Below are 15,080 nucleotides of genomic sequence, written 5' to 3'. Positions count from 1 at the left end.
TGCCATTTGCGGAATTAGACAGGAGAAGGATTATCTGTATATATTTTTAAAAGTGCAGTGTGCACATATTCAAGGTATTTGATTGCTAGCACTTATAAACCTATCAATGCCACTCCGTTAGGAAAAGCATAGACACAAGATACTGTATATAGATGGGCCTCTCATGTTTAACCTGACAATAGGGTTCCAGGTTTTACTGGGATTGAGGGGTTGTTGTTTTATTTAAATCATTATTAACTGGGGACTAATCTGAGTCCTGATGATAAAAACCCTTTATGTTCAGAGAAGGGAAAATAAATAAATAAGCCCATTTGTTCCACTTACTGATTCAGAAAGGAGAAGGAAAGATGGAAAGGCTGGAAATAAAGGAGAACACACAAAGGGCTTGAATACATTTGTCATATTTGTAAACAAACTCAAACCGTTAGAAGTGGCAAATAAAACAACCCACAACAGCTCAGGCAGGGATGAGCTACACACAAAACAGTGTACTTGAAAAAAAGTGAGGTCCTAAGCCCTTTTTTATTTTCAGGGCTGGCTCGAGGTTTTTTGCTGCACCAAGCAAAAAAATTTTTGGCTGCCCTCATCCCAGCCCTGGGCTCTCGCCACCCGCCACCCCAGCCCTGGGCTTCCCCCTTTCCCCCCCCCCACCAGTGCCCCCGCACCCACACACCCCCTGCTGCCCCAGCCCTGGGCTCTGCCCCCCCCCCACCTGCACCCTCCTTCCACCGCAGCCCTGGGTCACTGGTAACTTGCTCCCAGGGCAGGTCATTCAGCAGGAATTTTGGATGTGCAAGAACACAGACAGGATTGGTTCCCATATGGTTACAGAACTGCAGTGAAGTGGAACAATTTTCAGCTTGTGTGATTGGAGGATATCTGGATGATATTATAAGACTGTCCTCCTTAAATGAGGAAAAGTTGAGGTGCCTTTATTATGCTTTTATTCCACTCTTTGTTTCTATGGGGAATTTGCCAATGCAATATCACTGTCTTCCTTTTAAACAAATAAAACTTAGAAAAAAAAAGGCAATGGCTGTTGAAAAAGCAATTCCAGTCCTAAAAACCACTGGGATGCATTTCTTGCTCAATTTTATCCTACTTTTTCTACAGCAAATTACAGTGGATCAGTATATTTGATTTGGGAGAAATGAATTAACAGTTACCCAAACTGAGGGTATGGCTACACTTGAAATTTCAGAGCGCTGCTGCGGCAGCGCTTTGAAGTGTGAGTGTAGTCAGAGCGCCAGCGCTGGGAGAGAGCTCTCCCAGCGCTGCACATAAACCACATCCCTTACGGGTGTAGATTGCAGTGCTGGGAGCCGCGCTCCCAGCGCTGCAGCACTGATTACACTGAGGCTTTACAGCGCTGTATCTTGCAGCGCTCAGGGGGGTGTTTTTTCACACCCCTGAGTGCGAAAGTTGCAGCGCTGTAAAGTGCCAGTGTAGCCAAACTCTGAGCTTGAGCACTCTTGAATTTTGAGGTGTTCAAATCTGGAAGGCAGGTGCTAGATTCCCTTTCTGAATATTAGCTAAATCTGGAAAGGAAAAGTCAATTTCTGCTTCCATGGCTCAGAAGTGGAAATCCTCCTACATGCCTGGTACTGTATCTAAAGCCACCCAGGTCCAGTAGAGCCTCCTCTCCCTTACTTTTCCATTTTAAATTCTGGTGGGATCCACCTACCTCCCTTGCTAGGCTTCAGATAGAGAGGTGCACTGTCCATTTAGTCCACCCAATTCCTTCTTTGGGGGCTGCAAGGTGAGGTTACACCAGTATCCCTAATCCAGCCTGGGGATGTCTTCTGAACGGGATATCTGGGCCAAAGCCTTCTACTCCTTAGGCACACTTGTTCCCCATTCACAGTGCCACCCCACCCTAGCAGTGAGCTCTCCATTCACTGCAAGCTGCAGCATGAGATTTTAGCTACCACACTCCCACCCCCTCCCCCTCCCTTTCCTGTTGATAGGGGCCAAGGGAATGCTGGGAAATATAGTTCTTTCCCTGATCCAGGGCTGGCTCTATAGGCAGGGAACTAACCAAGGAACTACAGCTCCCAGGGCCCCTTGTCGATTCTCAGCTCCCAGGATGGATCCCTGCCAGCTGCTGCCCCTGCAAATGGGCTGCCCCAAGTAGCTGCTTGCTTTGCTGGTGCCTAGAGCAGCCCCTGTTTATTTTAGCCAGGTGCTCAGACTAAGGTGATAAGGGCCATATAACTAACTTTCTTCCCCCAACCTATCAAAATTTCCTTCTTGGTCCCTCCCCCAATCTCTTTCACATCTCTAACCTGTGACTGATCCTCCTGCTTTTCTGACCAGCTACCAATCTGGCCTTGTCTTCACCAGAGCATTAATGTTGTCACAGCTCCACTGTGCCTACTGGCCCATTCGTAGATCATTACAAAGGTCATGTATCTCCTGAGACATGCTAGCACCTTCAACTCCCACTGACTTGAAGGCAATCAACACCTTGCAGGATGGGATCCAAGAGACTACAGAGCACAGGTGTAATCTGGTCTCGGGGGCTGGGGGAAGAGAGGAGGAATCACCTCTGAGAGAGCACCATGTCCCCATTCTGCAGTAGCTGAATCTTCTGAGTGGTCATCAGGCTCATCCTGAAGATGGCAACACTGGAGTAATCTAACCTAATGGTGAGACACAACAGATCTGACTGCTGTGGCAAGGCCCCCCACATTCAAAAGGAAAGGTTGCATTGTTCCTGACAAGTCTGGATGAACACAAGTGCTCATGGTTCCCTGCTGCTACTTGGTCATGTGAGATTATAAAATACCTACATACATCACAGTGGTTTTTCCTTGAGCACTGAAATTTTTGGAGCAATAAGTGAAGGATATTTGGGTCAGAGGGAGCCTGCAAAACCCAACTATTCTAAGGAGGATTTCACTTCCACAAGAGATGCTGGATTTTTTTTTAAACTGAACACTTCTTGCACAGATAAGTCACCTGACCTGAGTGGCGGGAGAAAGTGCAGGCCAAACTTTCAGAGCAAGGAATCAATGTTGTACTGTAATTTAAAAACCAATATACAGTAAATATCAGGCAGCAGCAATGTTCACTTATATCTCTGAGTTAACTCACAAAATGCCAGTCAGCAGTCAGTTTAGGAAACTGATCAAATTGTCTCCACCCAAGTAACTTATGCTCTGTCAATATGTTTTTTTTTCCTGTGTGTCTTTTTGATACATGGTGTTTAAAGTATAGAATGTGCAGAACTGTCTGATCATCAGGCATATAAATGTACTCCCAGTAATATGCATGGAGGGAATGGGATCAAATGGTTTATTGAAATGATTGGGAAGGATTTGGTTTTTTTATCTCTGAGGAGGCAGATGTTTGTTATGGGTTGTTTTCAAACCAGATAGAGCACATTGAAAGAACCATGACACAGGATTTCTCACAGTTTCTCCGTTTGCCACTTAATTGCTCCTTGTTTTCATTCAGCGCCAGAAGGTCTTTTACTGGATCCCTTATTAAAATCTCCATGTTGACAGCTAAAATCACTTATGGTGCAATGAGTATCTCCTCCCCAACACACGCAGATGCCATCCACTCACTTATACCAGAGCCCATCTCTTTCTTGACCACAGATGATTATGTTTGAAGTTATCACCCTATTTCCCTTTCCTCATTCCTATCAGCAGGCAGCCACAAAGGAAGGATTGTTATTTCTGCTTGGTATGTTGTTTACTTAACCTCATCTGATGCATGCCTAGAGAACAGCTACGGAATTTTCATATCTGATGCCATTTTGGACTCTCCCCCATCAGAGGAGATGAATGCAAGTTATGATACAAGGAGTGAAAGATCTCTTTCTCACCTACTTCCTATAGCTTGGCCATTTCTCAGATGGCTACTTCTCCAATACCGCTCACACCAGTCCACATGTGTGATCTTATTGCTGCTTTTAGAAGTTTATCGTTTACTCAACAGTGTGAAAATCAAAAGGACTCAGACCTAAGTTCTTTAGAATCATCCAAATGAAGCATTGCAGGATTTCATCACAGCTTTGTACATAAAGGGACCATGTTCATCTCTGATATAACTCCACTGATTTCAAGGGAAAGATTTGGCCCAATATTATCCTGCAATGAGCTTTCACATACTTTTTTTTTTTTAAGTGGCTTTTCAGAACAACCCAAAACAACTAAAATGCAGAAGCAGCTCTTAGCCATCATTTACTTTAAGACAGACCTCATCCTTAATCCTGCTTTTCCTTCTTGTTAGGCACTATATTGACATGGACTGGGATGCATAGGTCCAGCCTCTTATGTTGTAACCAATCAGAATCCAAGCCTTTGGATTTGACTGCTATTCCAGCGTCTCTCTCCTTATCTTACCCCTGCCCATCACAGCTACTGTGATAGCACAACACCTGCCGGTAGGATTAGAGGCCAGCTCAGAGGAGTCATGCCCAGACGCCTTTTAAACAACATATTATAGACCTTATTGTACCCATAATTACCACATTCAGAATCCCAGCATCCATACCAGCTACCCCTTTAGCAGGCCTATTGGCTCTTAGCAGGCACATCCAGTTACACCTTAAGCTTTTGCGACCTGAAGCAAGAATTCTGAAGGAAGACTTCCAGAGACACTGACACCTCACAGAAAACTTTGGCAAGACAATTCTACTTTAAATGCCTGATCCTGTGTTGTGTCAAGCATCCTCACTCACCTCCTTCTAAAGTCAATGGCAGCAGACTGAGCATTGTATCAGACTCTTTTCTGTAGGTCTCTTCTCTTCTGTTTTTAGTAGACATTTTGAATGGGGAGATGCTGTTTGGTTGGCACAGGTTCATTTGTTGCAACTACTACCCGACCTGAAGACAAAACCCTCTGTTTCTGACAGTTTGTTGCAGTGGAGATGAAAGTGTTGTCATAAACATTCAGGTGGAAAATAAGGCAGCAGGAAGAGATTGGATTCCAAAGTAGTGTTTTTAAAATCCCATTTCCATGCAGACAGAGAGGGGAAAAAAAGAAAGATGCGCCTGGAGAAGTAAAAATGTCTCTAAAGGACATATTTTTTCAGTTTTCTGTGCAGCCTCATTGTGAGCCTTTTAATGACATGTTTACATCTGCTAGTTTCACACAGGGCTCTGGCAGCCTCCCAGACAGAAGGTAATTTGGGTTATTAGAATCAGAAGAACCTACTACAATCCCCCTCCACCCAGTGTGGAGGCGGGCTATATGGGAAAGTGACAGCTGGTGCCAGAATAAGTGTTTTGTCACACTGAAGTTGACATGATTTTTGTTTTTTTTAATTATTATTATTACTACAGCCCTGTGCTGGTAGCCCACCCTGTTTCAGAGGAAGCTAGCATTGTACAGTAAAAGTGGATCAGCACCTTGTCATGATTTATATATCTGGGCCATGAAGATATAAATCCAGACATTTTAGTGGGAAACTTGGTGATGAATCATAGGACTGGAAGGGGCCTCAAGAGGTCATGTAGTCCAGTCCGCTGCACTCATGGCAGGACTAAGTATTATCTGACCATCCCTGACAGGTGGCTGGAGGTTTTCCAAGAGCAGGTTAGACAATGGTGGAGATTCCACAAGCTCCCTGGGCCATTTATTCCAGTGTTTAACCACCCTGACAGTTAGGAAGTTTTTACTAATGTCCAACCTTAATCGCCCTTGATACAATTTAAGCCCATTGCTTCTTGTCCTATTCTCAGAGGTTAAGGAGAACAATTTTCTCCCTCCTCCTCACAAACTTTTATGTACTTGAAAACTGTTATGTCCCCTCTGTCTTCTCTTCTCCAGACTAAATATCCCCATTTTTTTTTCCAATCTTCCTTCATAGGTCACATTTTCTAGACCTTTTAAATCATGTTTGTTGCTCTTCTCTGGACTTTTTCCAATTTCCCCACATCTTTCTTGAAAGGTAGTGCCCAGAACTGAACACAATACTCCAGTCGAGTTTAAATGATAAGTCAAACCTTAGAGGGCTCAGGGAAAAGGTAATGGGATACAGTAATCGGCCCATTGGTTTTAGGTCACTGATTCAAGTTGATAGGCATGGCTAGAAGTTATTTGGTGGCCTTCGTGAGAGGTGTTGCTGCTTCTCAGTCTAGCTCTAATGGACAGGTGTCCACAACACATTAAAAAAACCCAACCCTACTGAAACTAACCTAAGTGAGTGATATCCTTGGAGTCTCAGTAGAGATCCCAAAATGTGGGCTGAATAAGGAATAAATCATCTTTCTAACCCTATATGTGATCTTTGTAGTCAGGTCTGACATAGTAAGGGAGGAAATTGCACTGCCACTGCCCATATTGTACCTTTTGGGTCAATAAATGGCAGAATTTAGTCTCCAGGGCTGTCGATCTGGTACTTTTCTCAACATTAATTCACTTTAAATATATATTTAAAAAATACCCACCTACGCCTATTAAAACTTGATTATTTGAGTCAGCTTCTCCACACACGGAGGCATATGGTCTTTGTATAAATACAAAATCCATTGTGAAGCACATCATCTTTTTTGGCACACTCCCCAAAATGGACCTGCCCCTGCAGCATTTCAAACTTCAGCCAGACAGACAGACGGCTCTTTGCAAAAGGACAGAACAACATGACTTATAAGGAATCGTCAAAGAGTTGTCAGCTCTGATCCCATCTCTGAAGAGCAGGGAAAACAGATGCTGCTGCAGCAATGCTAAGTGCATTGTTTATATTTCCCATATGGGGGAAACTAAATCCATATTTGAATTTAAACAAGAATCACTAACGCTCTGAACAGTGGGAGAGGGTGAGGGCAAAGCAGCCAATAGCGGCTTGGAGGGTTGACTGTTGCTCTCTGCTCCGGATACATTGGCATATTAAGCAGCACAAACTGTACAGCATTAAGCTGCAACAGAAAATAGTTGCATCTAGAGAGGAGAGAACAACACAGCGTACGTGAGCAAGAATCTGCATAGTCTGTATGAAAGAATTCATCTGAAGCTTTTTATATTAAGCCAGCCTACAGAGATTCCTCCTCTACTTCCACCCCCCAGCTCCACCGCCATTGCAATACTTTTCTTCCCAAAAACTGCTGGCTAATTTGGATGAGATCTGGAGTCTCCTTTACTTTACATGATTGTGATGAAGCTGGCTAAAAACAGAGTGTGTCAAATGGCACAGACCACCTATGTGGCAATTTGTAAGCACTGCAAACTCATCACCCAAACAGTGATAATAGTGAAACTATCAGAGGAGTAGCCGTGTTAGTCTGAATCTGTAAAATCAGCAAAGAATCCTGTGGCACCTTATAGTCTAACAGATGTTTGGAGCATGAGCTTGCGTGGGTGAATATCCAATTCGTCAGATGCATCTGGCGAAGTGGGTATTCACCCACGAAAGCTCATGCTCCAAAACGTCTGTTAGTCTATAAGGTGCCACAGGATTCTTTGCTGCTTTTACAGTGAAACTGTAACAAGCCTGAGACACAATGAGAGTAAGAGTAATTACCAGCCTCTCCCTCCTTCACCGTCCCCTCAAGTCTTCATTATAGTGTTCTCTCCAGTGGAGACCGTTCTATGCAAAGTCAACACCTACTGCACAGAGGTATTTGAAATGACATGGTTTCCCCCTAGGGATAGGAAATAACTGTGGTAATTGTGTGGTACCTGCTGGCAAGTGGTGACTTTGCAGTGGTGACTACTGTATTATAAAGTCAATTCTTCATAGACTAATCAATGCATTTGTTTGGAACTGCACCAAATTTTAAGCTACTAATATCATGTCTTCCAGAGCTTGTCTCTTCTTTGAGTACAGTGCAAAGTTACCTTCTCTATTAATATCCACAATAAAGTATGGAAAATAACTCCACCGGTCCTGGTGTCTCCTTGGCACCTCCCTAGAAAAGGGGTGAGATGAGCCCCTGCCCAAAGTGATTCTTGCTGCAAAACCAATGTTCTTTGTTTGTTTTGGGTGTGGTTTAGTTGAGATTGTCACTGAGTTCCAGAATGCTACAGTATACTAGCTGTCCAGTTCACATTTAGAAAAGAGAAAAAGTATTTCAGTGTGTCCAGTCATTCTATTTGAACTTGCCGGCTACATGGCTGATCTCCACTTTTGTGTTTTTAAATTCTAGCAAGACAGTTTGTTGTGCAGGTATTACATACATATGTGCTTGATATTACTCCACCATATCACTTACATGCTCCCACCCCCCAAATGCCCAGCTTGTCAGATATTTGACTCCCTGCAAGAACTGGCAACATCGGACCGACATGACATGGTATACACCTGCCAAAGTACCCATCCCCCACCTGTCCACCTTGCCAGTCTTGGATGCCCGGCAACAGCAGCATCACCCTTACCACAACTATGGTGAGACAAGACACTGATGAACCTGGTTCCAGCTTCCCTCCTCCACCCCTCCTCTTCTCCCCCATCTGTTCCTTTACCTTCCATTTCTTCCTATGACATCTGCCAAGGTCTCTGTTCTTGTACTATATGTTTTTATATGCAGAGTTGATCTGTCCAGCAAAGTTCTTCCTTAGCTTTACAGGATTTATTATTCCTCCAGGAAGCGTAAGTGAGTCACATCTTACTCTATTTTTCAGTTTTGCCTCTAATCCAGACCAAATTATTCTTCTTCCCTCCAAACCCCTTTCAATCTGATCACATTGGTGATTTAAAATCACCATCAACACTAAAAAAAAAAATTCCTTTGAATTCCTTTTCATAGGGAGAGGGAAGCAGAAACCAAACTAAGGTTCATTTTGCCACAGAAACATTATCTAGGCTAACAATAAAGTTATACATTTATCTAATGCCTTTAAAATCCATCACAAAAGGGTTCCCTAACATCGAAGAGGTGAGTATGTCTATAAAAAGATATGAATGTGTATCTATATAGATGTATAAACAACCTAGCACTTACCTTTGAGAAGTAACATTTATCCCTGGTTCACAATTTCAGACAGGCACTTAGACCCTCTTTCTATGCCACGCATCGTTTTTCAAAAGGAGATGATATCAGACAAAATCCTAGGTTGATCTCCAGCTTCCCAAATCGCAGACTAGCATTGCTGGCAGATGGAAGCTGATTTAGTGAAGTCCAAGTGAGTGAATCCCTGAGACTCCTTATTCAGTAAAATCCAAAGCACACTTACGCACACACCAAAAAAAAAAAAATAGTGAATAACTTGCTCTTTTTCTTGCTTGATTTAAAAACCCCAGTCTTGGAAGCCTAAGCAGCCTGCAGGCTTTTCAAAGATTTTGATCCCAGTGCATCCAGAGGTACCACATGTATTTTGGCATTGCAAGTCTTCACATTCATATTAGCAAGCTCATCCTGTGTGTGTGTGTGTGTGTGTGTGTGTAGGCAGTGGGATGGGGGGGATGACGACGCGGACAGGGGTGAGCGAGAGGGATACACACATACACGCAGAGCTGGAAAACGGAAAAAAAGCAAACTGGAGTGATCTCTCAAAGTGCTCTAGATGGCAGAGCCTGCACAGCTTGTAAGACAAGCGGGGGGGGGGGGGGGGGGGGGAATCCACACACACCACCCTAGCAAGCCGCTCCAGGAATTCTTCTTACTTCTTCCGCTGATACAACATACAGCAAGCGCTTTATGCTGCATAGGAACCCTGGCAGACAAGTCAATATGCTCTCACCACTTCTGAAATAACAAAACGTCCAACGGGAGGAAAAAAAAAAAACCAAGGGAAAAATAGATGCTAAAAATAAAGGTACTCAAAAATAAGTGTCTTGGATGGCAGGGAGGAAGAATACTTGGTGCCATAGGAGCATGCAAACCCCTGCTCCTAACACAGATTGGCTCTGTGATTATGTGGCAAAGCACTGCCTTCCTAAGCCATTGCATAATAATAGAATCCTAAGCTGGGCAGACACTGCCTGACATGCTAAATCCTCAGAAGCAACATTCAACGTTTGTTGGCAGAAAGCATGTCAATTCCCCGGGGGGCAGGGAGGGAGAGAGGGAGGGAAGGGAGCACTTGGGGAGAGGTGAAATTTTAGAAGGAACCACAAAGGCTGTAAAGGGCTGTTGAATGGCAACTGTGCCAAAAATGTTACTACCAAGGTAGTTATAAAACAATCTAATAGCACTGTCAGTTCCATTCATATTGTTTAATACTAGAGGAAGAATCTTTCCTGGATATATTTCAGTAGCTTCAGTGCCAGCAAGAGGAGAGTGCAAAGGGATTATTTTATTTTGCATGCTGCTGACTGCAAATAGATCTGCCTTTGTACTGAAAGGCATATGAATGTTTAAATATCATCATCAGCCGTGGGGGTTGATAGCCCTTTCAGCTAACAGCCCGCCAAACCTCAACCGTGTATCACCTTTCTTCTGCTTCCACTGCCTGGTGAAGTCTCTTGTATGCATCTGGGGAAAAGCAGAATGCTGGATTAGAAAAGGGGCTGGGGAGAAGAGGGTTGGTTTATAATGTACTTGCAGGAAAGAAACACAAGTACAGCTTTGCAGTGGCATCTTAAATAAGAATCACTTTGCCAGATCAGATCCAGAGCGCCCCCCTCCCTCCACTATCCCGTCTCTAATAATGGCCAGCACCATATGCTTCACAGGAAGTGCAAAAAACTCTCTAACTTCCATGAAAGCGGCGGCAGCTTATGCCCTGGAGAATGACCACCTTCCCTCATTCCGATGACACACAAGATCTGAATCCACTCTCACACTGGTATAACTTCACTGAAGCCTGTGGAGATTCACCAGTGTGAAACTGGTGTGAGATCAGAAACTGGTCCAAGTCATGAAAAGTGTGGTTTTCCACACTCAGCCATGGTAGTGGCCAGTCTGTCCATTGCTTCTCATATGCATACAGAGGGCAACCATGCAATGGGACCAGCAGAATCAGCTGCATAATAGAAATGGGTCTTTAAAATGCATCCCCAAGGTTTCCAGTACAATCTTGTTCACCTTCTAAAGTGATCGCAAAAGTCAAGGCTGCGCATCTGAGATGCTCATAATGATGTGTCACTGTAGACAGCTCTGGACCCCCTCAAATAGCCTCTTCTCCTGACTCCCTGGGGTGCCCTCAACACAGAGAGGTGATCATAGCAGACAACAGGCAGAGTTTCCACACAGAGATGTTCCCTGTATACTATGCTGTGGGATCAGCGTAGGTACTTACACTGGTACAGTGAATACAGGGGAAACAACTGTATGTGGGATACATTTCACTTGTGAGCCCATGCTACACATGGCATCAGTAATAGTGAGGCCAGTCCTGAAGTTCCTTAATCTATCTTCACTCAGACAAAACTCCCATTGAAGTCAGGGAGTAGGGAAGGCTTTAGGATTTGGCCAGATCTTTTCATTTATAGACCTCAAAGTATTTTATAAGGATGAGTATATTAAGTAAGTATCTGCAAAGAGACGTTCCCCTCCCCCATATCTTTTGCTTCAAATCTAAACGATGGTTGAAACTCAATTTTCATTTGCTAGGAAATGCCAGCATTTCAAAATTTTCTTTAGTCCCAAATCAGAAGGAAGAGTCAGTTTCCTGCAAAAATGAAAATTCTGAATATTTCATTTCAGAAGCATCAGTACAACCTTATCAAAATGCTTCGGATCACTTCAAAGTCAAAACAATGAAGTTAAAATGATGTCAATATAAGAAAATATATTTACTATTAATACAATATTCAAGTCAAAATGATAAATTGGTCATCAAAAATATACACAAGTTTAATCTGATCCTGAAAAACATATGGATTTAATCTAATTAGTATTTTCTGATGGAAAATGCTTCTGTCAGAAATTTTTGACCTAATCTAGATAGCAGTAGCAACATGGCAGCATGCTGAGACCATGGACAGAACCATCTTCTATCTATTGTATGGCTATCCCCATTCCCCCTACCCCCAAACACATACTTCTAAGAGCAGCACTGAGGGGCCCTGCAGGGAAAACACCGCCAAGATTTTCAATAATAGGTACCATACCTAGAAGTATCTACCTAAGTAAGTGACCTGATATTTTAAGGGTGCTGAGAAGCTGACTGACGTCAATGCTCAGTTCTTAATCAAGTCACTTATTTAGATTCCTATAACATGGATTTAGGAGCCTGAGAGACACCAACTTCTGAAAAATCTCGGTTCATGTGTTTCAGATGGAAAAAGTTAAACCAAAGGCATAATCACATACGGTTCTTACAAAAGATGTGGCAGGGCAGAACAGACAGAAAACAGGTCTCTTGATGCTATCAGGGACTAATAATAGGACTATGCTTCCAAATCAGACACCAAAGCACTAACCACAAAGTGTCACTGCAGTGCCAGAAATTAATGAAGTCCATAAAAATCTCTCACCAACAACCAACTGTTGACACTAAACTTTGATAATAGAGAGGTTTCTTGTTCAATGTGTAACAGGTCTGTGGTCAACACCCAATGAAGGTTTGAATGAGATTACATCAGGGCAAAATAAACAGATACTTTTGTAGCCACCAAGATGATTCCACATGCTGCAAATATCACTAGTCTTCATGAACATGCAGCTAACATGCTGAATCTTTTGCCACTGATTGACAATGCAATTTGTCATGGGCATTTGGAGATCATGTGGTTCCATTTCTCCCATCCTGGAAAACACACACACACCCCCCATAGAATTGGTCTGCGTGGACTTGAAGTGGATGTTTAATCAATGGCTGCCAAACAACTTCATTTATTGGAGGATTGGTCCAAAAAACAGATAATCACTGGCTGTCTTGATAGAAATAGCTACCTGGCTGGTATGAAGTAAACCCATCTACTGTCAGAACACTAGAAATGCTAGAAGAGATTACAAATTTCTTGGACATCAGGCAGTTGAGCAATGTATGAGTCCCTGAGAGTTGTGCACACATGAACACACTAGCATAACATTTTTCCCTATGGGTTTAAGCAACAGCTCTAGCCAGGGCACAAAACTGACCATGCCATTCTGTAACAGGGTGACTGTTCCCTTCAAAGTGCCTGAGGATATGGCTACACTCGAAACTTCAAAGCGCTGCCGAGGGAGCGCTGCCACGGCAGTGCTTTGAAGTGTGAGTGTGGTCCCAGCGTCAGCATTGGGAAAGAGCTCTCCCAGCGCTGCACGTACTCCACCTCCTCATGGAGATTAGCTTGCAGCACTGGGAGCCACGCTCCCAGCGCTGCAGCACTGTTTACACTGGCGCTTTACAGCGCTGTATCTTGCAGTGCTCAGAGGGGTGTTTTTTTCACACCTCTGAGCAAGACAGTTGCAGCGCTGTAAAGCGCCAGTGTAGCCAAGGCCTGAGACTTCTGGAGCAGATGAAGGCCAAGGGAAGGGCAGAGGCAGGTGGTGGGAGAAAGAAAGATGGTCCTGGGGGAACAGTTAGTGCTTCTGGGGGTGGGAGAAGAGAACCTCTCTACTGTTCCTGTAAGGGCCCAGGATCAGGATCCTTGTAGTGCAGCATGAGGGGCTAAGGCGCTACCTCAGCCCAGAAGGGAGTGCTTTGGGATGGCATCCACTTACACCTCTTTTTTCCCTGCAACTCATTAAGAGGAAAATCCAGTTCTCAAGTCTGCAGCCACAATGGTTCAATGCAGAACAAGTATAGTTCCACCATGCAATGGAAAGGACTGGATTCCAAGGAACTGGGCAGATGGTGCACGGAGCTCAGCTCCACAAGGAAAGTGGTGGTGAGGCACAGGCAGTGCAGGGCCAGAGCCAGAAGAATCAATGTTGTATGCATCTTCCAGTACTCTGCCCCCTCCATACAGTGGGACCAGGATCAGATCCCATTTTTGCTCTTTTGGGCAAGATTATTTGGGTTCCTACCAGGTTGAAAAGGATATGTCCAAAGTTTTATAAGAAGATTTCTTGCAAGATTTCCAGCCCAACCCTACAGAACCAAGGCAGTCTGCTAAACATCTGGGACAGATCATCTGTTGACATAGATTGTTATAGCTCCACTGAATTCAACTGAGTTGCGATGATGCAAACAAATTGAGAATCTGGCCCCAGATCATCTGGTTGCTTAGATGGATTGATCCCAAATTTTAAACCTTTGCAGAAATTCACCCATAGGTTATGACCCTGGTATGTTGTTGCCATGATTTGTTACTTAATAGAAACATATTGCAGATTGCCTCTGCCAGACACATGGTTCACAAAATCAGAAAAGGCTACATCACTATTTAGAAGTATGGACAGTTTGACACGCGGTGGACTTGCTCTGTTGGTTTAAGTACTTTTAATCCAGGATGGCGCAGATGAAAGAATATTGTGAAGTTGAATACTAAAAAGTTTTCAAGTACAGTTTGTAGATCCAAACAACAGTTTTGAAACATTAACTAAACATTAACAGCCTAAGGGTTCATTTAATTTCAAATGACTAAGATGATTATGGTCAAATTAGAAGGCTCCAAAAGATGTTCTCAGATTCTCTGCAAGAAACAGAGAATTGTTTTTATCCTCAAGGTATTCCCTCCAGGTTCTCTCTCTTCAGCCAGACCTTACAAAACAGGAGGAAATGTGTGTTTCCATTCACACAGCCAGATCACTGGGTGAAAATTAATGCTATTTGAGTAATAGGCTTAAAGACCAATAGGGATCATTACAACAATCTAAATCTGACCCCCTACATAACACACATCATATAAATTTCATCCAGTGATTCCTGCATCAAGTGCATCCAGTCTTGATTTAAAGATTTCGAGTGATGGAGAATTCACCCCCTTCTCTTGGTAAATTGTGCCAATGGCTCATTACCCTCGCTGTTAAAAATCCACACCATATTTTGTTAGAGAAGCGGTTCTGGTAAATTGCCAAGAGAAGCTCAGAGTGGTAACAGCTACTGTCTTTGGATTTCTCTGTCCAGCAAATGTGGGGAGAAGAAAAGTAGGTGTTTCTCTAAAACAAGTGGAGTTGTTTTACTTTGGAGTAAGAGTGCACTTGGACACCAATACAATTTATTTGCTTGAAAGGCTTTTGTAATGGCCACCTGTTTCTGCACAGCATGTTAATCAAAGTGGAAAGCATCTTTGGCAATACTTCAATTCCTGTAATTTCTTGGAGAAACAACTACTTTTCTTTGCAGCTGGAGGCAACGACATCTTACATTCTGCC

At 43.4% G+C, this 15,080-nt stretch overlaps 1 protein-coding gene across 2 annotated transcripts in view; it reads right to left on the bottom strand.

Moving 5' to 3' along the window:
* The window catches only part of LRFN2 (leucine rich repeat and fibronectin type III domain containing 2), a 221,629-nt gene extending 212,310 nt beyond the window's left edge, over positions 1-9,319 (bottom strand). For both annotated transcript variants that reach the window (XM_050948520.1, XM_050948519.1), the window contains exon 1: positions 8,895-9,319. The gene's annotated coding sequence lies outside the window, so the exon portion shown is untranslated. The remainder of the gene's footprint in view (positions 1-8,894) is intronic.
* Between the last annotated feature and the right edge of the window lie 5,761 nt (positions 9,320-15,080).

The sequence above is a fragment of the Gopherus flavomarginatus genome, chromosome 4 (genome assembly GCF_025201925.1).
Source record: "Gopherus flavomarginatus isolate rGopFla2 chromosome 4, rGopFla2.mat.asm, whole genome shotgun sequence".
Taxonomy (NCBI): Eukaryota; Metazoa; Chordata; order Testudines; family Testudinidae; genus Gopherus; species Gopherus flavomarginatus.
The sequence above is the reverse complement of the archived record's forward strand: the minus strand, read 5'-3'. Positions and strand labels throughout refer to the sequence as shown.